This window comes from Ursus americanus, chromosome 27 (genome assembly GCF_024610735.1).
Source record: "Ursus americanus isolate L20-20 chromosome 27, mUrsAme1.1.p, whole genome shotgun sequence".
Taxonomy (NCBI): domain Eukaryota; kingdom Metazoa; phylum Chordata; class Mammalia; order Carnivora; family Ursidae; genus Ursus; species Ursus americanus.
Genome location: NC_142153.1, coordinates 16,396,102 through 16,421,416, shown reverse-complemented (window position 1 = coordinate 16,421,416; position 25,315 = coordinate 16,396,102). Strand labels below are relative to the sequence as shown.

General features: G+C 44.8%; 1 protein-coding gene and 1 long non-coding RNA gene across 13 annotated transcripts in view; both read right to left on the bottom strand.

Annotated features, from left to right (window-relative positions):
• RBPMS (RNA binding protein, mRNA processing factor) overlaps positions 1-25,315 on the bottom strand; it is a 183,035-nt gene that overhangs the window by 39,420 nt on the left and 118,300 nt on the right. The window lies entirely within an intron of this gene.
• LOC148107628 (uncharacterized) lies at positions 13-25,062 on the bottom strand. Its single transcript, XR_015721962.1, has 2 exons — positions 11,567-25,062; positions 13-11,350 (listed from the first exon to the last, which is right to left on the bottom strand). It is a non-coding gene; the product is annotated as an uncharacterized LOC148107628 (long non-coding RNA).

Here is a 25,315-nt window from a genome sequence, read left to right as displayed (position 1 = left end):
GTCTCAGCAAAGAAAAAAAAGAACACCAGTCGATAGTTATGAATCTGGACTCTGTGAAGCAGCGATCTCAGTGTGTGCTTTTATCACCTGTCAAAATCTGAAATCAAGTAGGCCAAGGATGTTACCCAGGACTGCCGGAGGAGTCAGGAAAACGAGACTGTCATAAAGCCATTAGTGACTCTGCCATTCAGGACTTTCCAGAAGTCTAGAGTGCACGTGACCCAAGGTTGAAAGAGTCATTTCACTCCTTCCCACATGTAAGAAGCCACCCCAGGCCTGCTCATTCTGGGTCTCCCTTGTCTTCCCCAGTCTTCCCCCACCCCCAAACTGTGGCTCTGGGCAGGGTCTTCAGTACGGGAACGGGGCTAGAAACAGACAACTTTCCTGAGTGTGATGTGGGGACTGCTCTATGGAGCAACCGGAAAGCAGCTGAGCCTATGGGTGCAGGCGGACCTGGTGAGGTTTTCCACAGCCAGGCAGCACAGCAAGAACTCCTGAAAAGGTGATGGGGAGTCCAGAGCTGACGAGGACCAGCCATTCAGAGGGCAGTGTGGGGATCCCAACAATGTGGAGTGCTACACTGTGGCTGCCCAGACTCCCGGACTCCCTCTCTCAACAAGGCAGTTAAAATGTCCTCTTCACACTTGGTGAGGGGAGTGCAGACTGCGTGTAGATTAGGCTGGAGAGCCAGCCCCGAAGTGTGGGCTCATAGTTATTATTCGAATGGGAACACAGAGGCATCCTAAGCTTTCTTCAAATGATCAGGTCTACACCACCTATTTCTAGTTCTAGGATGTGTGGGTGTCTGTAGTTTTTGTCAGAAAATTCCTTATGGAGGGGTTGGGAGAATGCTTCACAGACCCCTGTGTTTCCGGTCATGACAAGACCATATGATTTCCATTAGAGCAACTCTTGTGGGAGCCCCGCTCGTGGAAACTAACTGCTGCCAGAACCCAGGCCTCGGATCTTAAACAAACAACCATTCTCAGGAATGGCAAGCTATTATTGTTGTTGTTGGTACTGTTATTTCAGCTACCATGCTATTTTAAGACATTCTGAGTCTTTTTGAAAAAAAGTCAACAGAGTCTCAGGACCTAGCACACAAATGTCTTAGCCCGTGCCTGCTCAGCCCTACTGTGGCGGCCGATGACGCTAACCACCATCAGAGAGGATATGCAGGGCCTGCAGCCTGATGGCAGCACTTCCTCATCCTGTGGCCTCACAGGAACTGGCCAAGCTGGGGGTGCTCTAATCTAATTACTTTCCTTTAGAAAGTTTTAAAAATGAAATGAGATGTCATTTTAAGATTCCTTTTTTTTTTTTAAAGGATATATATTTTTTTAAAGATTTTATTTATTTATTTGACAGAGATAGAGACAGCCAGTGAGAGAGGGAACACAAGCAGGGGGAGTGGGAGAGAAAGAAGCAGGCTCATAGCGGAGGAGCCTGATGTGGGGCTCGATCCCATAACGCCGGGATCACGCCCTGAGCCGAAGGCAGACGCTTAACTGCTGTGCCACCCAGGCGCCCCTCATTTTAAGATTCCTGATCCTAAAGAGAGAAATAATGGAGATGGGTGGAGTCAGGATTTCAATCTCATCCTTGATAGATGGGATTTATGATTTCCAGACATTTCCACATTTTTATCCTAAAGCATTACTTCCCATTGGGTCTAGATACACGCTCCGAGACTACTCACTAACATTTGCCCAAAACCTAGCCCAGCAGGATGGGGCAGCATTGGCTTCCAAATCTCCCACACCCAAAGCTGCTGAGTAATAGTAAAGTCAGGTAAGTGAAGTGGAAGCCTGAGAGAGATCGGAGTGAACTTACATTTGATCACGTCTTTCATATCTCTCCCTTCTCCCCTTGAGAAGGAATCTGGAGTTAGCATAAATATCAAGAGACACGCAGCACAGAATGGGCTGGTCAGGAGGAGGATGAGGAAGAGGAGCCCAAAATGTGCCAGTGGAGATGTCCTGAGCTGGAGAGTACTGGGGGAGAGGAGAAAGTGAGGAGGATTTCTCACAACCAAGTTTCCAAGGGTTGGTTAGTGAGAGCCCAGGAAGGGAGGATCCAGGTCTTAACCAAGTCTGGGCCCCTAGGGCCAGCTCTGAGACTAGCATTTAGTGTGTAATACTGTTTGTTGGACTGAATAGTACCCGGTGGAAAATTCTAAAAGCTGTTTAACGATACACCACTGTTTTATTAAAGGAGATTAGGAAATATCCATAGGAACTAGATCTAAAATTTCCCAATCCGTTCAGTATTTGTCACACAAAAACAAAAATGAAACAAAAAACTAGCAAAAGAGCAAAAGGAGGCTCAAACCAGAACAAATGCTACAGAACGATGGTTTTCAAAGTTCAAAATAAAAGCAGTGGAACCCTTTCTTCAAACTAATTTTTCCCAGAATACCTTTCTATTTTTTAAAAAAGATTTTATGTGTTTATTTGAGAGAGAGAGAGGGAGCACACACAAGCAGGGTTAGGGAGAGAAGGCGGCTCCCTGCGGAGCAGGGAGCTCGATGTGGGGCTCGATCCCAGGACTCCGGGACCATGACCTATGCTGAAAGCAGATGCTTAACTGACTGAGGCACCCAGGTGCCCCCAGAATCCCTTTCAAAATAAAAGTGTAGCAAATTTTGGTTGACTTGGTGGGGGGGGGTGGGTGGGGAGCTGGAGGACCTCAATCCCCATGACAGTCCCCAAGGTCCGCTAGGGTTCCAGAGAACAGTGTGAAAACTGTTCTCAGAGCTGTGCTCACCCAGGGACCAGTTCCGAAAGTAAGCTCCTCTTCCGAGTCTCTGAAGACTGAACTCATTCCTACAGCTCGTGGAAACCCACCTCAGAGAGGGCAGGCGGGCCATGAGCAGCTGCAGCCCGGGGGGAAACAGAACGCCGCGACCACTGGGACGGAAGCCAACAGGCTCTCCCGACAGGGGCTCCAGCGCCCCCAGTACCTGGGAGCGCTGCGGGAGCCAGTCCTCCAGCGCGGGTTCGGGGCCTCACCAAGTGCGGGCAAATCTGAGCCAGCAGTGTGACAGGTGAAATGAAAGGAAGAAAGGAGAACCAACCGAGTCAAGCTATGGACTCCGTCCTCCGCGCTCGCAGGCCCTATCTTCTCTGTACGCCAGAACCCGCAGGGTACCCGCAGGGCACGGAGGGCCCGAGGGCGGTCCCCGCAGCAGCGGCGCCTGCGGTCCTCAGCTCCACGGCACACCTGCCGCATCAGAACTCGGCCCTCCCGGTGGACCTGACGGACGCCTGAGTTTGCGAACCACTGCTTGAAGCTGTCTTGTCTCTCTCGCTGCATCATTAGATGCTTGGGCGGAGGGCTCCGTGTTTTGCTGTCCGAGAGCTTACAGCACGGTCCTGCTCTCCAGCAGTCTGCTCCATCAACGACGGGACACGCGCGGAGAGAAAATGCAACTGAAAGCCACGATTCCGGACTTGTTTCGGGAGAGAAACTGGAGGGTCAGAGCAGTACGGCACAATGGGGAGCGCCGGGCCAGGGAAGGGTCACGCCTGTGGTCGGGCAGCCCTCACAGACACCCCCGTGTCACCAGGAGGCTGAGGACCCTCTGAGAAGCCACGCGCTCTCCTTTGACAGAAGAGGGTAGTGACCCGAATGAGCTCTGACCCGCGCATACTCTCCCTGGTTGCCAACATGGTCTCGAGAACATTCCAACAGCTGAAGAGACAGGTTCTCACAGCACAAGCCCTTTGCACAGACGACCCGGCTGCAGGAGCAGGCAGCAGCAGGCGGGCAGCATGGCTCAGGTGGGTTTCACCTTCCTCAGTCTGCCTTTCCTGCTAAAAACTTTACAGGATGGGAAGGCTGAAGAAAGAGGAAGTTTGCTGCCGTGGGCCCATTAGGATGACTAGCGTCCAGGGAGGGGGTGAGACTCCCCTGACAAGAGAGGCTCCGGACCACCCAGTGAGCCAGGAGGCCAGAGCTTTTTGTCTAGGCCTAATCCGACCTCCTGAGAGGGTGGGCCAGGCCTTTCCCACTGTCCCAGATCTCCCTACATCCTTTCTCCTTTAGCACCTCTGAGGATAGTGTTTTCGAGGGCTCCCGATATACATCTGAATGGGCCTTTTTCTTAGCATAAGAATATGCAACCAGAAGAGCTCAAACTGAATTCTGACAAACAAGGACTAGAAACTTCCCCAACTCCACCTTTCAAGCCCTTTGAAAAAACTGCAGTGCCTGATGAAGGTTTAAACCGAAAGGGCTCATGAAGATCAGCTCGTCTATCTTTTCTTTGGGGGAGGAAACAAACCTGCAGAAAGGTGAAGCTTCCAGTCTAAAAATCACACCGAAACAACAGAGAAAGATAAAGGACTCTCAGAAACGAAAGCAAGAGAATCTTTCACGGATAACCTGAGTACAGGTGAGAACACAAGTTCCAAGAACTTTTACGTCAGTATTTACTTTGCCTCTTGGATATTTTTATTTGGAAACATTCCACAGCAATCTCGTACTCAATGTGTCAGAAACTAAACACAGTCTCTCCAACTGCCTGTCCTCTTTGGGCCCAGATTTCAAAGATGCCACTCAGTTGCCCAAGCCACAGTGACCTGGTAGTCCTTCACCAAGGTCCCACTGAATCCGTCCCGTCATCCGCTGTGATCGTAATTACCACTGCCGGGCTCCTGAAAAGCCTCCTTATCGTCCTCCTGGTGGTCACGCTGCAGCCAGGACAACTTATAAAATACGCAATTCTGCAATGTCACTCTCCTGCTTAAAACCCTTCTATGATTTCTCCTTGCTGTCAGGACAGCGTCAACTCTGGCTGTCGTGGGCCCAGAAGGCCGCCCATGATCCTGCCCTCGCCTACCTTTACAGACCTGCCTCTCACCTGGCTCCCCATCATGGGCCAGGACCAGCCCTTTCCATTGTGTGACCATGCCTGGTTCTTTCCCACTTCCAGGCTGCTCACTTGCTCCCTCTGCCAGGGGCTAAACCCGTCCTCATTCTTGAAAGGACTCCACTTAGATGTCCTTGGGCGGAGGGGGGCGGGGAGCACCTTCTCTTTGTCCTGCTGCGTCTTCTATCTCCAGGCCAGGCCACAGCACTTACCTCCAAAACCCCAAGTTCTCACTCTTTGCTCACCCAGTGCCTAGCACAGAGTATCAGAAAGTACCAACAATTCAACCATTTGCTCTATACTTGATAAAACCAAGGGAGAAAGAAAAATGTAACTTCTATCTTGCCCTTTGGAGGGGGAAATGTTCAAATTGTAGGTTAATTCAATTCTATGTGGGAGAGAAATATACGCAGAAAGAGGAAAGACATGAGAGCATGTAAATGTGACTTCCTAAATAAGATTACATTTCAACCCGGTCTTAATAACACATTAGATTTGCATACATGTTTATACACAGCTAAGAGCATCCATTATCATCCTAGACACCCATCAAAAGCTCTGGAGAAAAGGGCAGGAATGGGTGGTCTCATTTTAACAATGAGAAAAAAACCTACCCAAGGTCTTGTAGTTAACTGGTCTGCACTGGGACAGAACCCTGGTCTGTTGTCTCATGGCTCAGGGTCCCTTCCACATACCATTCTGCCCCCCACCCCCCACTACTGGTGGTGGTGACAGGCCCTACAGTGCAGGTGGTCTTCGTCTCTAGTTTTCAGCATACTACTCAATTTACTAGAATACACGGACAGAGTCCTTCAGGAGAGCTTTTGCCTGACAGATGAAGAATTTGACCAGAAAAAACAAAAGGCCCAAATATAATGAAAACTTCTATTTTTAATGAAACAAAATCAATTTTGAAGCAGTAAAAATAAATCAAAGACTCTGTTAAACAGCCAACTCGCACTCACGCATACCTCACAAGTAGTCGGGCCATGTCTGTCAAGTAAACCCTCAAAAATCAGTCTTAAGAAGCTGATTCTTTCAGGGACTATCCTATCCGGACATTCTCTTCTCGTGTGAGGGCTGAGAAAGCAGCCCATGCCAGCTTCCGTGGTCCAGCATATTGACTAGCTCTGGCACTGGGTGGAATAGTGTCCTCCCCAAATTCCCATTTACCGGGAACCTTTTTTGAAAACAGGAATTTTGCAGGTGTCATTATTTAAAGATCTTGAGATGAAATGATCCTGGGTTTCAGGAGGGCACTAAATCCAATGACTGATGTCCTTACGAGAGTAGAGGACACAGAAAAGAAGGTGATGCGAAGATGGAGACAGACTGGGATGACGTGTCTACAAGCCAAGGAATGCCAAGGATGGCCAGAAGCCACCCGTGTTAGGAGATGCACGAGATGGTTTCTCCCTTGGAGCCTCCAGAAGGAAGTGGCACTGCTGACACTTGATTTTGGACTTCTGTCCTCCTGAACTGCAAGAGAGTATGTGTTCAGCCACTCAATGGTGGTAATTTATTGTAGTGGCCCTAGGAAATGACAGGTCCCAGAGAAGGTCACACACTTTCACTGGCTCCCCAAGAAGAGAAGTGTGAGGGAAGAATCCAAAGATTTGGTGAAAAGCTCAAAGGATGTCTTCAGCACCACCCAGCACAAATCACAAATGCAATTTTTGTGTTCTGCACATGGAGCTAATTGTACTAAATTTAGAGACACCAAGAGAAATCAAGTCTGTGCTCAGCTCTCTTCCACTTCTACCCACTCTTTATGACGGCCCTTGGCCACTTCCATTGTTCCAACTATGAATTCTCTTTAGGGTAACTCACTCATCTACGGCTTTGATTTCCACTCCAATGTAGACATTCCCAACTCGTCAACTCAACCCGGCCACAAGTGAGCTCACCGTCACTCACAACCAATTCCTCTTCTCATCTCCCCATATTTTCCTTTATCCCATTTATTCAGGTTCAAAGGCTCCATTTCCCAAACAACTGCTAAATCCTAACCACAGTAAAGATGACAAAGATACCGACAACAATGACAGTAAGAGTAGTAACAGTAGCAGCCAGTGTTTACCGAGCACATAAAATGTGTCACACGCTGTGCTGGTGGCTCCTTGTGGGAAGTATGAACACTTTCCTGCCACACGGTGAGGAAGCAGAGGCACACAGAGGTTATTAAAGAATCAGCACATGACTCACAGCAAGTGGTAGGACCAGGTTGTGAATCCGTCATCTCCTCCAGGATCCAACCCTTCGCGGCCCTGCCTCTCCATACTGATTACGTTTCCTCTAGGCCTTTCGCACTAGCTTTTCCTTTCCACTCCTGCTTCTGCCAGCCAACTGCAGGTTCTAGTCACCTAGACTGATTTAACAGCCACTTGATTTTTAAACCGGCTTCCTAACTTCCACGGTCTCTCCACTCCATTTTTTCTCTCATAATACATATTCCTGGAGCAACTCTTCAAACCTGCAGGAAGGCCTTCCCAGACCCACAAAGGAAGTATGCCAAGGAAATTCCAAAACCAGGCTGGTCTTGATTCAACTGGCCCAGAGTCACTTCCCCTCCAGTTAGTGATTTTTTGCCATGCCTCTGAGCAGTCACTGCTCTTAACAGTCCCGTTCTTCCCTTACTGTCCAGCTGTTCCAGGCCAACACAATCCGTGGTTTTAAAAGGATCTGATTCCTGATCTGAGAGTTGAAGGGAACCCAGAGTTCCTCTGGGGACCTGATTCAAGTCACTGGTTATGTGTTCCTGCGCTCCTCACCACCGGACACGTTCGTTTCTTTGCCATCTTGAGACTGGCAACTGCAGGGCTGAGGGTTCCCCAGCCCTTTCCCAGTCACCTCCCTTCCCAGACACAGGCAACTGAACTTGGAGGGTATTCTGCCAGCTTCTCTGAGACCTTGAGATTTCTTAACAACTGTAATCAAATCTAGATGTTTAAGGGGAGCTTAGATCATATTAACAATACAAAAACATTCGCCCAGCTCCACCCTGCTAGAGACCTGGCTAAGCTTCCCGAGGCTGGACTACTGCTCAGTTGTACTCACAAGTGAGTCTTTTCGGGGTCTGACACGAAGGAGACACTCAATAAATACTTCCGGAATGAATATGCCCCATATTCATTCATACCCAGCCCCCCTCGTTTTCTGTTCTAGAACTGTATGGTCAGTTAAAGTGAGTCTTCTGCCTCTCTTGTTGCCCAAACGACCTTTTCCATCTGTGGTAGAGAATTTAAACTGTAAAGGGATTTCAGTATTGTACGTACGAGCTGTAGTGTGGCCAGCCTACGGGGCTATTCGCATATCAAACGGTAATAAGGATGTCTATACACCACATACTTTGGGCCAAACACTTCACAGACTTTAACCTATTTATTCTCCACAACATCCTTCTGAGGTAGGTACCGCTAGTATCATCTCCCTGTCATGAATGGAGGATGTTAAGGGCTGGGAGAGATTAAGTGACAGGCCCAAGGCCACGCAGCCGGAAGCGAAGCCATGATTTCAATACAGACAATGTGGCTCCAGAGCGCATGCACTTACCCGCCAAGTCATGAGGGTGATTTTGCCTAGCCAAGCACCTTCCCCCAAAATCAGGCCTAACTTCTTAACCCAGTTAGAAAAGATGATCACTACCTTCAAAAACAAAAAAGAAAATACTACTTCAGGGTGGATGAATAACATAAGATGTTATTTTGAAAACATGACAATTCTGATCTGCTTTTCTGGGCCATGACGATATTTAAACTTAAATTTATAGTAAGAAAAGCATCCCCATGACTTGATTTTCGCGTTTTACAAAAACTAGTTAAGAGACGTACTATGTGCATATGAACACTGAGTAAAAGAGAAAGGAGGCACAAGAAACCATAGTTTGGATCTCAGAGAAGACAGATGAAAAATGTCAACAATCCGTGCTGTGCTGAGAGTCCTGGACGCAGTAGAAAGAAAGGAAAAGAAGCTTCTTCCTTCGTCTAAATAACATTTAGCCTTTTCCTAAAACTTCCAGTTGCCACTCACCTTTTTTTTGGTGAGGGAGGAAAGCTAAAAAGGGGGAGGTATGTTCAAGAACACGGGGAGGCACAGGTGTCTTTTTAATGAAACTACTACTTGAATAGATCTCTATTTAGTCTATAAAAATGGATCATCTACAAAGCTATTTTATTCAACTATAAGCTCCTTGAGCGCAGGGCCTGTGTCTGTTTTGCTCACCACTGTATCCTGCCTGTGTGCTACAGAGCAGACATTTGTCATTTTTAATAAGTGCTGTGTTAGGCATAAATCTTTCAGTACATCTTTTTTTTTTCCTTTGAGATAAATTCTAGGAGTAGAAAAACGATGTCTAAGGTGATGAGCATTTTTTAAAAAATATTTACTTATTTGAGAAAGACAGTGAGCATGCCTGAGAGAGCCAGGGGGGTGGGGGGCAGAGAGAGAGAGAATCTCCAGCAGACTCCCCGCTGAGCACAAAGCCCAGACTGGGGCTTGATCCCATGACCGTGAGATCATGACCTGAGCCAAGATCCAGAGCTGGACCTCAACCAACTGAGCCACCCATGTGCCCCTAATGTGATGAGCATTTTTAAGGACCTCGACATATCTTACTGTGTTGAACCGTTTCCATATTACATTCCCAATAGAAACAGATACATTTGTACCAACTTTTAAATATGACAACATTGGGAATCATCATTAAACACAAAACTAAACAAAAACAATTTTATAAGCAAAATCTCTCTTCATTATTTTAATGTATGTTCCTTTGGTAGTTAACAAAGCTGAAGGGATTCTCAGCCGGAACAGGTACTGCCTAGAGAGGTCTTCATTAAGGCATGATGCTCTCTTGAAAACCCAGGATGGACCAAATAGCCTTCTGACAACTCCCTTAACAGTACGTGTACCTTGATCACTGCACCTATCACTCATAATGAAAATGATCTCTTTCTGTTCATTTCCCAAACTGTAATCTCCTACTCCCAGAACCTGGGTTTAGCACACAAAAGACAGTCACTGAAAGTTTGTTCAATTTAACTGATATTTTCAACCAAGTGGCTGCAACTTCTTCCACTATCAAAACTGAGAAACATATAATCAAGCCAATGATTTCTAGTTTAGCACCTTTTCTTAACTTTTAAGGAAATGCCAGTCTAAATCTGTACAGGCTCCAGTCTGGATAAAAAGACAGAAACTTCAGTAACTTGCCACAGCTATCGGTTTTAAAGAGATTGCAATGGACTTAGGGAACCGAGGAGTCAGAACCTCAGAACATACTCCGGAGTACAAATGACAAATCCAGACACACAGAAGCGCAGTGGCCTATGGGCTGTGTGAGGAATTCCTGAAGGGAGTGTGTGTCTGAACTGAGCTCTTGCTCTATGAGCTTAGCAACTCTCCCCGTTTTGGTTCCCCCCATCTATGTTCCCTGGCTGCCCTCAGTTTCATGCACAGGGAATGGCGAGAATATTCACAAGCCATTGGTAGAACATCAGATACTGGCTGCGGAGCCTGCACAGATGAGGTGGGTGGGCCACATGGACAAAACCTGTCACCCCTGCTTCCCACCTCCTTGGGTTTCTCATGTCAGTTCAACCTGGTCTACGGTCTGTTCCTGAAAGAATTCTGGGGTAAACAGGAGGGGCTATGTCAAAAAGTTCTATGCATACATTATACAAACCAAGAAAATATATCTACCTTTATGGAAATAACAACAACAGCAACAAAAAAATAGGCATAACTTTCCATATCCCAAGAGGCCTTTCCAATCACCAAAAAGAAAGCCCACAGATTAAAAGGTGTCAGTCCTACAAAGATGACAGAACCCTAGTGCAGTAAAATGCCACTGTCTCTAGAGATGAACAGCTGAAAAATCTTACTGTTCTTCCTAGCTTTTCAGGTGGTACTGTCATGCGGACGCCTAGAGATTCAAACTAAAATTGCAACTATAAAATCGAACAAATCAATTAACACAGAGGAGCTGTGTATGCCCTTCTTCATCTTCCTGACTCGAGGGGTGTGGGTGCTTTGCCACAGTAACCACCACCATCCTCCTGGCCGTCAGTGCACTGAGCACGAGGCACCCAGAGAATGCACCACGGCCACAACCGGGCTCCATCAAAGCCAGGAGGAGTACGGTAGACGACCTGCATGTGTCCCGAGCACGGACGTGCTTTCCCCAACGAGTCCTGCCCCAGCCTCTAAATGGTACTTGGGGAAGACACAAAATAATGAGGACTCTATCCCTCATGGTGTTGCAGTGATCAGATCATTATTTGAAACAGTATTTTATCATCATCATCCTAAAGAAAGTCGTCTTTAGTCTGTCAGCACCACAATGCTGCCGGCTATGGCGGAGGCTGCGAAGCGCTGCTCTGTGCTGAGGGGTTTTAAACGTCTCTTTCAGGGAGCCTAAAAACCCAACACTTAAATATGGAAAGTCTCACACGGCCAATCAATGTGAATAAGAAAAACCTATAGGGGGGCGCCTGGGTGGCACAGCGGTTAAGCGTCTGCCTTCGGCTCAGGGCGTGATCCCGGAGTCCTGGGATCGAGCCCCACATCAGGCTCCTCCGCTATGAGCCTGCTTCTTCCTCTCCCACTCCCCCTGCTTGTGTTCCCTCTCTCGCTGGCTGTCTCTCTCTGTCAAATAAATAAATAAAATCTTTAAAAAAAAAAAAAAAAAAAAACCTATAGGAACAAAGCCGTCAGTAGACCTGGAACTTCTGTCCACAGATGACAAGGTTACTACTAGCACACAGAAAACTCAGGAACTTGTCCTTTTCCATCTTCTCCGGACTCCCCCCTTCCTTCCTTCATTCACTTTCATAATCTGGTGGGTCAGATTAAATCCTGAGTGCAAAGCAAAACTCCACTTGTAGAAATATCTGTTGCTCTCTCTGAGCTGCTTCCCTTCGTCCCTCTAGGCTCTCAGAGGCGACAGGGGTTCCAAATTACCACTGAAGGACACTCTACCTGCGTACCATACTCCATGAGGGCACCGAACATGTTTTCTAAGGGTACTGAACCATGAGGACTCGAGATGGATGAAGAAAGCGGGCAGTCAGCAATTAGAATAACAAAAAGAGACTAAGCTAGGTTCTTAAAGGCAGCTCAGGGCCAGCATGAAGGAATAAAGCCCACGGTATCCAAAAATTTGGTCAGCACTACTTTCTCTCAAATGTTACCACTTCTCTGTCAATGTTTGTGGTGAATATTTACTAAGAACCTACTGTGGGCCAGATGCTGGATGAATACCGTCATCTTTTATTTCTCCAGCCCAAATTTGGGGCCGTGATGCTGAGCCACAGAAAGCCCTCATTCTCCCCAAACTTGAAAGGTAATTCCTATTTAATTGAATGTATCCAGGCAATCCCAGGGTAGGATGGGGAGAAGAATGTACTTGAGAAAAACTATGTGGAAATGGAACTCCTTATTAATTTCCTAGTGGCAGGCTATGAGGAAGATGTGACTTGTCATCCAGAAAGGACTGGAAGAGCTGTAAACTCTTCAGGGAGCCAGCAAATGGTCAATGAAAACAGACAACAGAAGAACAACCAACCTTCTTGTGTCAGTATTACACATGAGGTAATTCCAGAAATGTGGTCAAAGGTGACTCAGTAAGTTTCACCTGAAAGTCAAACCGGTGTTTTCATCTCTAAGTCTTTTAGTTGTAGATGTTGCTAGCTGCATAACCTCAGACAATTGACCTAATTTCTCTGAGCCTTGGTTTCCTCAGGTAAAAATACAGACTCTCGCAGAGCTTCATCATGGAAAGTAAAGGAGAATCTGAGAGGCACCGAGAAGTGCATGGTATCACCCGTGTCTGTTAGCGAACGGCAGCAGTGACCGGCACTAACATACAAAAGGAGGGGAGGACACGATGGGGGGGGGCGGTAAATAATGTTGTGTATGCAATAGGCAATCTATCCTTACTACAAGAAAATTCCTTGGTTCATCAAATTGACCGGGGCCATACCTGCACAGAGGCGGGAGCAGGGAGTGGAGCTTTGGAATGTGTGCCCTCAGCCACTTCTGTTTAACCCTGTTTCTTCCTCATTCTTTTGGGCCTCATACTTACTGTTCAGCTCTTTTTACTAGGAATGAGTTGACCACTGGAAGCTAAAGCTTCGTTAACTATGTTAACCACATGGCGTTTTTTATTTTTAAAATAATACATTATATGTTAATTAACTGGGTTTAAATTTTTTAAAAAAGGACACTGAAATTAAAAACAAAAACAAACGCTCTTCTTTTAAGAGAAGGCTTCCTTTAAAAAAAGTCTCACTGCCCTTCAGCTTCTCCAAGGGAATCTGATCTACTCAAAAGGCCCAATTAACCTTAGAAATAAAAGCGGCCAAGTACCTTTGCAGAGTGATCTCCACTGGCCTGGCCACCCAATTCCACAGGCTACCAGACTTCCAAGTTACAACACCAACCCCGGGTGTTGATCCATTTAGCCCCCAGACTGGCCAGATTTTCCCGCTTTCTCCCCATCTTTCCGCCTCATAAAAATCAGGTTTAACCACAAAGTTTAAGAACAACCATAACAAAAAGCCTAGATGTTAATTGTGCAGGAGGTTAACAGTCACACTGTTGACTTTCCAGTAAGATAAACAGTGCAAACTTGGCCAGCACTAACGTATACAACCCACCCTCTCATTCCTAAAGATTGTACTCATTCTTGGGATGTGAATGACAGCAAGAGTTAACTGGAGAGAACAGGGCATCCTAACCTGTTAGAAGCACTGAGAAACCAAAAGAAAACCAGAGGAGTTTAGGCTGAGCTTCTCTATTTTGGGGGGACGATAAGTAATTCTATCTCAAGAGGATCTTGAGTCTGTGATGAACAAATTACTCTCAAACTGTAAACGACTGCCTGCCACGGTAAGTCTTTTTCCAGTTCTCCTCTGCCTTGCAACACCAGGAAGATCTGCGCGAGAGGGTCAGCAGGAAGGCTGGCTGGCTCTGGCCGGTCTTCCAAGCGTTCGTGCATCACCTGCACGGGAACCAAGGGGCTTGTGGGGGTGCTTCGCCTCCCCAAAGCCAGATACCAGCATGTCTTAGAGTAGAAAGAGCATGCCCAAGTCATCCTGGTATCAGCAAGATCCTGCAAAAATCTAGAACTGGCAGCTGGTTAAGCATTATGGAGATGGTCATACAAGGTTTTTTAAAAAAAAGAATCAAGGAGGAGAATCTTACTCTTCGAAACTAGAGGGTGGCTAAATAACTACAAAATGGCTATTATTATAGCCACCAAAAGGGATGATGCGAGAGATCTGTATTTATGAATATGGAAGTTGTTAACGAAACGCTCAGCGAAGAAGTAAATAGGTTACTGACCACTATGTACAGCACAATCCCATTAATACAGACACACAGATGCTTTGCCTGAGGGACTGGCGTAATGCTCTGCTCGGTGGCCCTAGGTTTAAGTCAGTCATTAGCTACGTGACCTGGGGTAAGTTAGTGACTTAAGGCCAAATTTCCTCATCTGAAAACTACTGAAGAGGAAGGAGGGGAGCAGGGGGAGGGAGAGTACATGTTCTCATAGGCTATCATGAAAATTAAATGAGATACGTAAAAACAATTTTTAAAAAGCTCCTTGTGATAGGGGTGCCTGGGTGGCTCAGTAGGTTAAGTGGCCAACTCTTGACCTCAGCTCAGGTCTTGATCTCAGGGTTGTGAGTTCAAACCCCCTGTTGGCCTCCATGCTGGGTGTGGAACCTACTTAAAAAACCAAACCCAAAACCACACCATCACCACCCCGCCACAACCCCCTTCTTATAACACATTTAAAGATTTGATTTTGAGAGAGAGAGAGAGAGAACAAGAGGTGAGGGTCAGAGAAGAGGGAAAGAATCCCACTCTGAGTGTGGAACCTGACATGGGGCTTGATCTCATGACCCTGAGATCATGACCTGAGCTGAAATCAAGAGTTGGATGCTTAACAGACTGAGCCACCCAGGCGACTTCCCCGTGATTTAACACATTTAACAATATTACTATGATTTACCTCTGGATGGTGGATTCTGTGGATAAATATATCTCCAGATTCTTTTTTGCTTGTTATGCCTTCTGAATTTCTACCACAGACATTTTACCCATACTGTTTTTGTTTTTTAAAGTGGTGAAAATATGGCTCAGTCAGTTAAGTATCTGCCTTTGGTTCAGGTCATGATCCCGGGGTCCTAGGATGGAGCCCCATGTTGGACTCCCTGCTCAGTGGGGAATCTGCTTCTCCCTCTCCCTTTGCCCCTCCACCCCCTGCTTGTGCTCCCTTTCTTCTCTCTCTCAAATAAATAAAATCTAAGTAAATTAAAAAATAAAGGCGTAAAAATACAAAGAGACACAAGGACCATTTGGGGCACGAAAAAAAAAAGAACACATTGTTCCAATGTTTTAACAACACACACAGGAAACGGGAGCATGAAAACAAGATTTTCTTCATTGCACACTTGTTCAATTTCTTGTCGGTAAAAGCACACAGAAGAAAAAATATCTAAACCCCACCACAAGCCATTAAAAAAAGTCCTAACACATGTTACACAACATGGATCAATCCTGAAAATATAAAGAGAAAGAAACCAGACATTAAAGGACACATGTTATAGGATTCCACTTATAGGAAATACCTAGAACACACACGCTCACAGAGATAGAAAGCCAATTAGAGACCACTAGGGAACGTGGCAGGGAGGGAACAGGGAATTACTGGCAATGAAGAAATTGTGGAAATAGATAGTGATAATGGTTGCAAAACATTGTAGATATAATTGGTGCCAGTGAGCCGCACACTGAAAATGGTTCAGGTGCCAAATTTATATCACATACATTTTACCACAAATTAAAAAAATGTTATTATAAAAAACCACACTGAATGATAGACTTTAAATTGGTGAATTGTACGGTATGGGAGTTATTACTATTTTTAAAAATTATGTATTTTTTTTAATTTTTAATTTTACTTATTTGACAGAGACAGTGAGCGCGCACACACAAATAAACAGGCGGAGTGGCAGGCAAAGGGAGAGGGAGGGAGGGCAGGCTCCCCACTGAGCAGGGAGCCCAACGCGCGGCTGGATCCCACATGACCTGAGCCGAAGGCAGACGCTTAACTGACTGAGCCACCCAGGCGCCCCCAAAACTATATCTTAACAAAAGCTGTGAAACCCAAAACCACCTTCCACCTTGGGCTCTGTGGCCAGACAGACCTACCTGGCTTCTGAACCCCAGATGGGCAACTTACCCTGTGACCCTGGACATATTTTTTAAACTCTGAGCCTGATCCCTTCTTTGTGAAATGAAGAGAATAACTGTAGTTACACCATAGATTGTTTGGAAGAGTGAGGAAATAATATAAAGAGTTTAACAAAATGCCCTGAATGAGAAACAGTTGCAATCATCATCATCACCATCATTTTAAACTTCTCATTCCTGAAGACTCCCACGAGTCAAACAAGCTCAGCCCTTTGACTCCGGGTTTTATCAGCTCTCACGACTATGTAAAACCTTGGGACCCACAATGGTAGCAAGAAAGAATGCGGATATACGTCCTGGTCCCCATCCTGGGACAGTCCAGCAAACACGCTTGCGGGAGCTCTGCCCTCCTCACCCTGCCTGTCCCATGCAGTGTTGGCTCCCCCTCTTCACAGTCAAAATCCCACAGCAAATCACGTGAGGGACAGAAAGCACACGGAGCAATGTCCTGTTGCAGAGCCTGGGTACCTCAGATCGCCCGTCCTAAGCAACGCAACATTCTGCACAAGGACTGTCCATCGCTAGCTAGGATTAAAAAAAGTAAAAGTAGCTTTATGGGTAATGTTGTTAGCTGTGAGGAACATGAAGGAAGCAAAGGGAGCTTCTCTCTCAATCTCTCTCTCCCTGTCCACTAGCTTCCTGGAGCTAAACCTACCCAGTTCCTTTATCCTTTTCTCATAGCAACGCCTCTTTCCAATCTATCAATCATTTTCCTCCTGCTGGATCCCGTCCAACTTTTCTTTTCTCACACAGTGCTGAGGCCCAGCACGAGGTACAAGGGGCTGGGAACAGTCTGGTAAATGGATCATGCAGCCTGCCGTCCATATGGTGTAGGGCTTGGATGGTCAATTCTGAAAAGATTAGGCCATGTATGTAACCAGTGGCTATGGGCCAGCTAGTGGGTAACGTGACAGGAGTTTACAAACATCCCACATAGGGAAGAGCAACTGTTTGGAGAGCTGTCTCTGGACCTTTCATGAGAAGTGATGAAAAAGAGATGAGCACGAGAAGTTTAGTTCAGAGACCTGGAGAACTGGTGGTTAGGGAAAGAAGAACAAACCTCAACCAGAATGAGGCTGGGAGCCCCAGGAAAGACCTGTCTGGGCAGCTGTGAGATCGAGGCAGGGGCAAGTCTTCCACGGGGTGGATGGGAGACTCCACACCGGCTCCCAGGGCCGTTCCATATGCTAATTCCTCTGTCCCTGCTGCAAATATAGAATGAGAAGCCTGCCTGGGGGTTTAGAGAAACTTATCTCAAGTTTTTGTTGGAAAAGTTACTTTTCCCACACTCAAATATCTTTAGAGGAGAATCAGGTCCAAAGGGGCAAATGGTGTTGGAAATAAACAGAGGTGGGGTAGTACTGGGAGTTTCTTGGGAGTACATGTCCGAGAAACAGGCTACCGTGCCCTTTTTCGGATGGAGCCATGAGCACCAACTGAATCATCACCCTGGCACTTTGGGTGATGCATTTGTAATCCTTCATTTCATTTTTACAGGATGAGAAAATAGCTAAAACAAAGCCACATCTCCTTTAAAACCCACTAAGTTCTTTCTGATAATGTAATTCCATCTTCTTAACAGTTCTCCAAGAGCTCCCAATTCCTTCTGAATTAAAAAGATAGCCTAACCGGAAGAAAGGTTTCCATTTAACCTTCCTTCCTCGCATACCCACACCACACACCATCAACTCACCTCTAGTTATGATTTTGTGAATGAAGATATTCTTGCCACTAAACTGTAAGACCCATTCTTCCTCTAGCCTGGAATGTAATTCATCTAAATCAAGGGGTAGCCACAGAGCTTAGAATGGTTTCCCCAAGGCTGTGTGGGCTAAAAGAGCCAACTTCAGGGATTCCCAGACTTCAAAGCCCAAAAATTTGATCTCCACGGAGTGTCTTCACTTTAAGAACTTCTTAAACGTACTCTTCTTAAATGTAGTATCCATGGTACTACCTTTGTCTTCCTTCGTGAGAACAAAAACTCTAAGATCTTTGCCTACCATTCTTTAGAAGGAAAGCTATCCTTTAGTCCTCTCCTCCTGACAGATGCTCCATGAGCAAATAAATATGCTCTGCCCAGGTGTAAGAACTCCCTCTTTCCAGAATATCGCATTCTTTCGGGGAAACCATCCCCCAGAAATCTAGATTCTAAAAGGCTATCATATAAAAATGGGGTTAGACTTGTTCCATGAGGTCCAGGGAGTAAAAATAAGTCAGTGGAAGTTTCAGGGTATATAGATTTGGACTAGTTAGTAGCAGAACTGGAGCAAGAATGAATTAATTTAGCAAGCATTTATTAAACACCTACTATGCGTCTAACATTAGGCAGAGCCCCGTCTTATTACTCAAGAAGCTTAGAGACTACAGAGGGAGACAGAGAAGTAACTGGCAATTTCGATACAGTGTGGCAAGGAATAAAGACAGTTCTATAGCAGCTACCAACCCAGTAGGGCAATTAATCTACTTTTGGAGAGTCAGACAAGCTTTCTAGAGGATAGGACCCTTAAGGTGACTTCTGAAAGACAAGCAGCTAATTTGCAATAGAACTGAATTTAGGAATGCCAGGGAATGGGCACTATGAGTGGAAAGGTCAGAGGCCAAGAGAACGTATGATGTGCCAGCGAAGACTCCCCACAGTGGAGTACTGCTGGAGGACAGCGTTGAGGGGGCTTCAGGTTGGGGGAGAGGAGCAGACACGCAGACCACAAAAGGCCTGTTCACCATGCTAAGGAAGTGAGACCCTATTCAGAAGGCAGGCAGTGGAGCTCTTCTCAGTACAGCAACTTGCATCTATTAAAAATACCTTTTCATCATAAGGTCTGTTATCATTATCATAACGGCTGCTAATCTGGGATTTAAATGTATCAAGTATTTTAAAACAAATCAGTACATTTTGCACAAGTGGAAAAGAACTCTTCCACACACTGTGTAATGGTACTCTAGGGAGAATTCGAGAGAGAGAGCCAGAGGCAGGGAAGCCTCAGAGAGGCAGGGTCATGCAGACCAGCTGGAGAGGCTGTCCCCAGTGGCAGAGGCGGGAGCTCTCTCTGGGTTGGTCCTGAGACTAGCAACCTATCTGGCCTTACGGTCTATGCCTCATCAAACGCCCTTCTCTCTGCAACCCAGGATTTACCTACCTACAGTCCCCTCAAGGAGTTTCCACTCTCCTAAACTCTCATCACTCATTCACTGCAACAAGTAACACAATTCTTTCTAGAAACTGGAAAAAAAATGCTCTTGTGGTTCCGTTTAATCATTTTAAAGCACTTAATGTTTCTCAAGTATAAAGTCTCACACTTTTATCTGATGGTTTGGATTATGGCTCCAGAATTTTAGATGACTTCAGAGAGGAAGCCAGTGAACTTTGAAAGGACATCATTTACATTTGTTTGGCGTATCAGGTAGCACTTAAAATATATAAATGGGGAGATGTGGGGAAGAAAAACAAAGATTTCTAAAGTTTCCAGAGGATTATTGTACATCTTTTTATTTGGGGGGGGGGTGGGGGGTGGGTGGGAGGATCAAATGGAAAAATGATTACAGGACTTAAAACATTAAAAAAGAATCACATAGTTTCCTGTTTGCACATCTCGTTTGGCATTTGTTAATATCAGAGTCTAGGTCTTGGGAGAGGCCAATATATTTTAGACTTTTAAAAGTTCACTTGGATTTAAACTAGAAGTGGGAGACTGCTAATTGCTAAATTTAGCTTCTACACAAAATTACTACATTCAAAACTTAGCTCAACCTTTGAGGGGTAACTATTTGCCAGAAGTCAAATTAAATTGCTATTTTAGGAAAAGAACTTAAACGAAACAAGCCTGAGAAACATTTACTACATAATAAAATGGCTTTTGAAATACCTTTTAATGACAAGGTTTATCAAACACATCTAGACTGAGTTTCTTCACAAATATAGCCACTGATAAATTGAGAGAGAAGGGCTAGGAAAAATGGTATATTTAGGTGAATGACGGACTAAGTTTGGAATGTTCCCAGAGGACCCCAGCTTTGGTACTTTTTATAGTGTTAATACACGGTCTTTCAAGGGCGTGAAAGAAGGTGTGTGCTACACAAAAGTAAGTCCTTCTGGCCAAGTTTGAAATTAAGATGCGAAAGCCACTGATGTTTGGTCAGTATATTTTGAAAAATACACAGGATCAGGCAATAGCCTAAAGTAATGATAATCAATGGCTGGATCATTATAAGCATCAGAGAATCAAAATGAGAGGCGAAACCGGGGAACATTCTGGAAATCACTTTTATGCCTGAACTCTCTTATCTGAACCGTACAGTTCCTTTCTTTGAATCTCTCACCTCGCCCTCTTTATTTCTTCCCTTCTACCATTTCTGAGTGAAGAGGAGCAATTACCTGGGGCTGTGGTGAAAGGGAAGGAAGCTGGCGTTATCCTCTACAAGACTGAGGAAGGACGGACTCAGAGCGCTAGCTGCTCTACTGTATGACTCTGGGGAAAACGACGACCCTCCTTAAGCCTCAGATATCACATGTATAAGAACACTGGGGTACTCTAGTACACGGCTGTGGGCCCTGTCGATTGGTATAGTCTTTACACAACGCTATTTGGCAAATATGTAAAATGTTTTTTTTTAATTTCATGAAATACAATTTTAAAAAGTGAATAACTAAACATAAAAGGGAACAGGTAATTAACCAGATCTAGGTAGACACCTTTGATGGTTGTTGACATTACACCGGGTGAGATAACTAATCATTATGTCTCTTCTGATGGAGTCCATACCGGCCTCCGCCCCTGACTCTAACCTAAATCTGATCAACTCTTCGTAACTACTAGCTTACAGAAAATTCAGAAACAGGACCACGCTAGACACCACAGAGCTGCAGCTGGCAACATCAATACTACAGGAAATTACAGGACAAATAATCTGGGTTCCTCAGCAAAAACACTGCAAAGAAAAAAAAGAATGAACGGAACACAAAGATTCCTGTAGAGACTGATCAAATGTAAAAGATGGTATAGACCTGGACCTTGATTCAATCAACTGTTAAAAACAACAAAACATTATGCTAAGAATCTCTCTACTTTTGTTGTTTGAAATTTTCCATAAGTTAAAAGTAAGAAATTAGGAGACTGCTACTAAAAATGGTAACACAGAAAGCAAGATAACAATCAACTTGTAAATGTGAACTCTCTCGTCTATTCTCTTGGTTACTCCCCCACTCACCAGAAAGTAACATGCCAAGAGACAGATTTCACAATTTGTGTCTATAGTAAGTGTAATGCAATCTATGGACTTTGTAAGGAACCAAGAAAAGAAAAAGGTACTTCTACAGGAATCAGGTTCCACATGACAATCCAAACGATGCTGTGCTTAGACCTTGAGCTTCATGTCCTCCTGGTGTAGCAATAACATTCGTAATGTGCCATTATGTAGCACTTAATATATTCCAAAGCACATTATCTCATTTTATTCCCACTACAGCTCAGTGAGGTCAAGGAGAACAGGGAGTTCATCATTATTTTAAAGAGAAACCACCAGCTGTGAGGGATGCTCACATTATTAATTTTAAGGGGGAGGAAAAAAAGAAAACACAGAACTACCAGCTTCTCCTTCAACCAAATGATGAAGAAATTATCCACTGAAAATAAACCACACTAGTCAAGAAAGCACTGTTCTTACATAGACATATCAATAAAGAAAATAAGAAACAAACAAGTGGGGAGCGCCTGGCTGGCTCAGTTGGTAGAGCATGTGACTCCTGATCTTGGGGTTTTAAGTTTGAGCCCCATGTTGGGTGTAGAGGTTACTTAAAAATAAATCTTTAAAAAAAAAAAAAAAGGGAAGAGACAAGTGGAAAAATACCTCTCTCAAATTAAATGACCAATGAGTATATAAGAAATGAACTTTATTAATAAACCATCAAGACACCATGCCATTTTTACCTACCAGATAGAATGAATCCATTTATATATGATAATATCCCCCAGCTGAGGGGGAGAAACAGGAAAAACAGGCACTCTCACACAAAGTGCCTACCTAGTTTCCATGTTTGTGCTAGGCACCATACTTGTTGATGGAATCAGTACACGCTTCATGAACACAAGACGAAAAAGTCAGTGAACCCAATCAGATCATAATGGAATGATACATGCATACTGCCTTGATTCTAGAAAGCCACCAAATTTTCAATGGTATTAACGAGACTGCAGAGAAACAACTAAAGGGCTTATACAAACAAAGAGAAAATGTCAAACAAACCCACCCATATCACTGAGTATCTCCCCATCTATACATTCCATTCCAGGGACCAAGGTCAGGTGTTAAAACGAGCAGAGGAGACATGTTCCAGGAATACTCCCATCAATGGCACACCGCTACAAAGCGAACATTTCACACTAATCTAAATATTTAACTTTCTGTCCCCTGAGCTTATTTTTAAAGCGTCTAGTCAAAATCATTGGTCAGTCTGCTTTACGTTTATTTTATGTGCATAGTTCAAAAACACTCTTTTTATGAAATAAACTTCATTTCTTTTTGATGAACATTCTGTTATATGTCCCACCCTCCTATTTTTAGTTTAATTTAATTAGGGGAAATTACTGGGCATGTAGAACTATTTTTCATTACTCTTCTGTTCACATATTAATATTAAAAAGAAAATTACCAATCCTATATAACCACTAATAATCTCAGTGTTCTACTGCAGTTCCTAATTAAGGAATCTGGGAAAAAAAACAAAAAACAAAAAACAAAAACCAAAACACACCATCTATTTTCTAAAAATCTTAACCTCAACAAGATTGTAAAAGTGGCCATTTCTGTGGCTAAAAAAAAGTTGCTTTGCCCAGATAAATAGCCAAAGAAACTCACTATACTCCAAGAATGACAGGTCCTATCCAAGCACTTGGAAAACACCTGAACAAAGGCGCATTGCACCAATCCTGAACCACCAGGCAGGAAGACCCCATCGCTCATACAAAAGATGGAAATTACAAAGCTCCGCCCACTGAGGCAGTCCTGGAATTTCCTTCCTTCAAAAAGATGCCGCTGATTACCTGCCCCCACACAGCAGGACTAATGACTGCAATCCACTGAAACAGCCTGAAAATACAGAAACCCAAGTTCATTACTATACTCAAAAGCAGGGAAAGTGACAGAAAAAGTGATAACCGGGCACCAATCGCTTAGGTTCAAAACTGGCAATGAAAGGGAAAGAACCGAGCACTTATCTTGCCCTCAACCTTTTTTCTGATAAACTATGTCAGGGTAAGCAAACGGAATTAGCAATGCGGTAAAGATCAATGGATAAAGCCATGAAGACGAAGCTGACAGGGACCTTTACAAAGGAGGCATCCCACCATTAACACCTGAACACAGGCCCATCTTCCCATCACCAGACACAGAATGCCCCAAACACGGGTCACTTCATGATGTGGTACCACACGGAGCACAGGGCACCAACCAGGATTCTTGACAAAAAAGGTCACCCTGAATTTAACCAAACCTTCCCAATCTAATCAAGCCTTTCAATCTGCAGTAAACAGAATGGACACAGGAACAAGCAGACACCTAAAGAAAACAAACAACCAAAAATCCAAGAGGGTTTTTTCTCGGGAAAGCTGATACTTTTTTCAACAAAATGATGGCATAAAAAAGGAACAGGCCGAGGAAGGGGGCTGATCTAGGTGAAAAGACAATTAAGAGATAACTAAATGCAATATATGGACCTGGTTTGAACAAGTCAACTAAAGAGAGCGAGGAGGAGGAAAGAAAGAAGACATTCAAAAAGCAAATTGTGTCGGGGCACTTGGGTGGCTCAGCTGGTGAAGCATCTGCCTTTGGCTCAGGTCATGATCCCAGGGTCCTGGGATCGAATCCTGCACTGGGCTCCTTGCTCAGCAAGGAGCCTGCTTCTCCCTCTGCCTGCCGTTCCTTCTGCTTGTGCATGCTCTCTCTCTCTCTCTGGCTCAATAAAATGTTAAAAAAAAAAAAAAAAAGCAAATTGTGGTATAATCTTGATAATGCTTAAATATGAATGATGGGTTTCTGGGGTCCATAATATGGTTCTCCCTACATTTTGGTATGTTGAAAACAATAGAGAGGGAGACATACTCCCCCTAAAGAGAAATAAAACAAACCTTCAAGACACCAATGTCTTCTGTATTATGGCCAAAAAACAAGTTCGTTCTGTCAAGTTGCCAAGCAGACACTGACTCCATGAAGATGGGTTCCTAAGCGGTAGGTGATTTTTAAGTTATCCGGGGGATGTTTTCATGAGTTTTGTTATGCAAACAAGCCCACCCCTATCCTTAAAGTCACAGAGTATTGAGAATTTTTAATAAAGGTTTTCCTTTATTTCAGCCTTCTAAAACCAAAACAGCATTCCACTCCCTCTCTGCAGGCTTTTCTCCATCTGTCAAATGGAGACAACACTGCCTTACAGTTTTTATAAAGGGTTAGCAATAATGTATGTATGTGCCTTTATGTGGCCCATGGCAGTGGCTCAATAAAATGACCCTTATAAAAAAAATCATACTCCTAGTCAATTACCTACGACCTCAAGATCCTGAAATCTACCACAACCACGAGGGCACAGAAGACAAGATGCAACTGCAGACCAGCCAACCCATTTATTTCAGCTTTGTGAGACCATGACCAGAGGACCCACTCAGTAAACCCGTGCCTGCAATTCTAACCTACAGAATCTGTGAAACAGTAAGTGTATGTCCTTTTAACGCCCACCCCCAAACCAGCTTCCTTTATCAGCTTGCTTAGTCCATAAATGTTTATCGGGGATGACTAAAGCATCGTGCTGGGGAGATGTGTTCTGTGAAGTAATCAATAACCAGCAATGGTCTCGTCCTGTTCACCTGGTATCCATGGATTTCCCGGATTTGGCACGAGAGCCCACCCCAGTCCAGCGTGGCCACCCTCCATTTCCCCCTGCGCACCTCTGTGGCTTCACCGGACCACAAGCTCTTCTTTAATCCCTTCCTTCCTACACTTTCAGGTCTGATCTTCACAGAAGCCATGCCTTCGGTCTGTAGAACACTTCTGCATCATCTCTGCTTACTGAAATGTTTCCCATCTTCAGATACTAGGTCAACACACCCCCAGGACGTCTTTTCCCTTCTCCCTAGCTACCAGCACTGTCCGAACCTTCCACTTAGCGCTTGGCTTGCTCTGCCTTCTACTGCA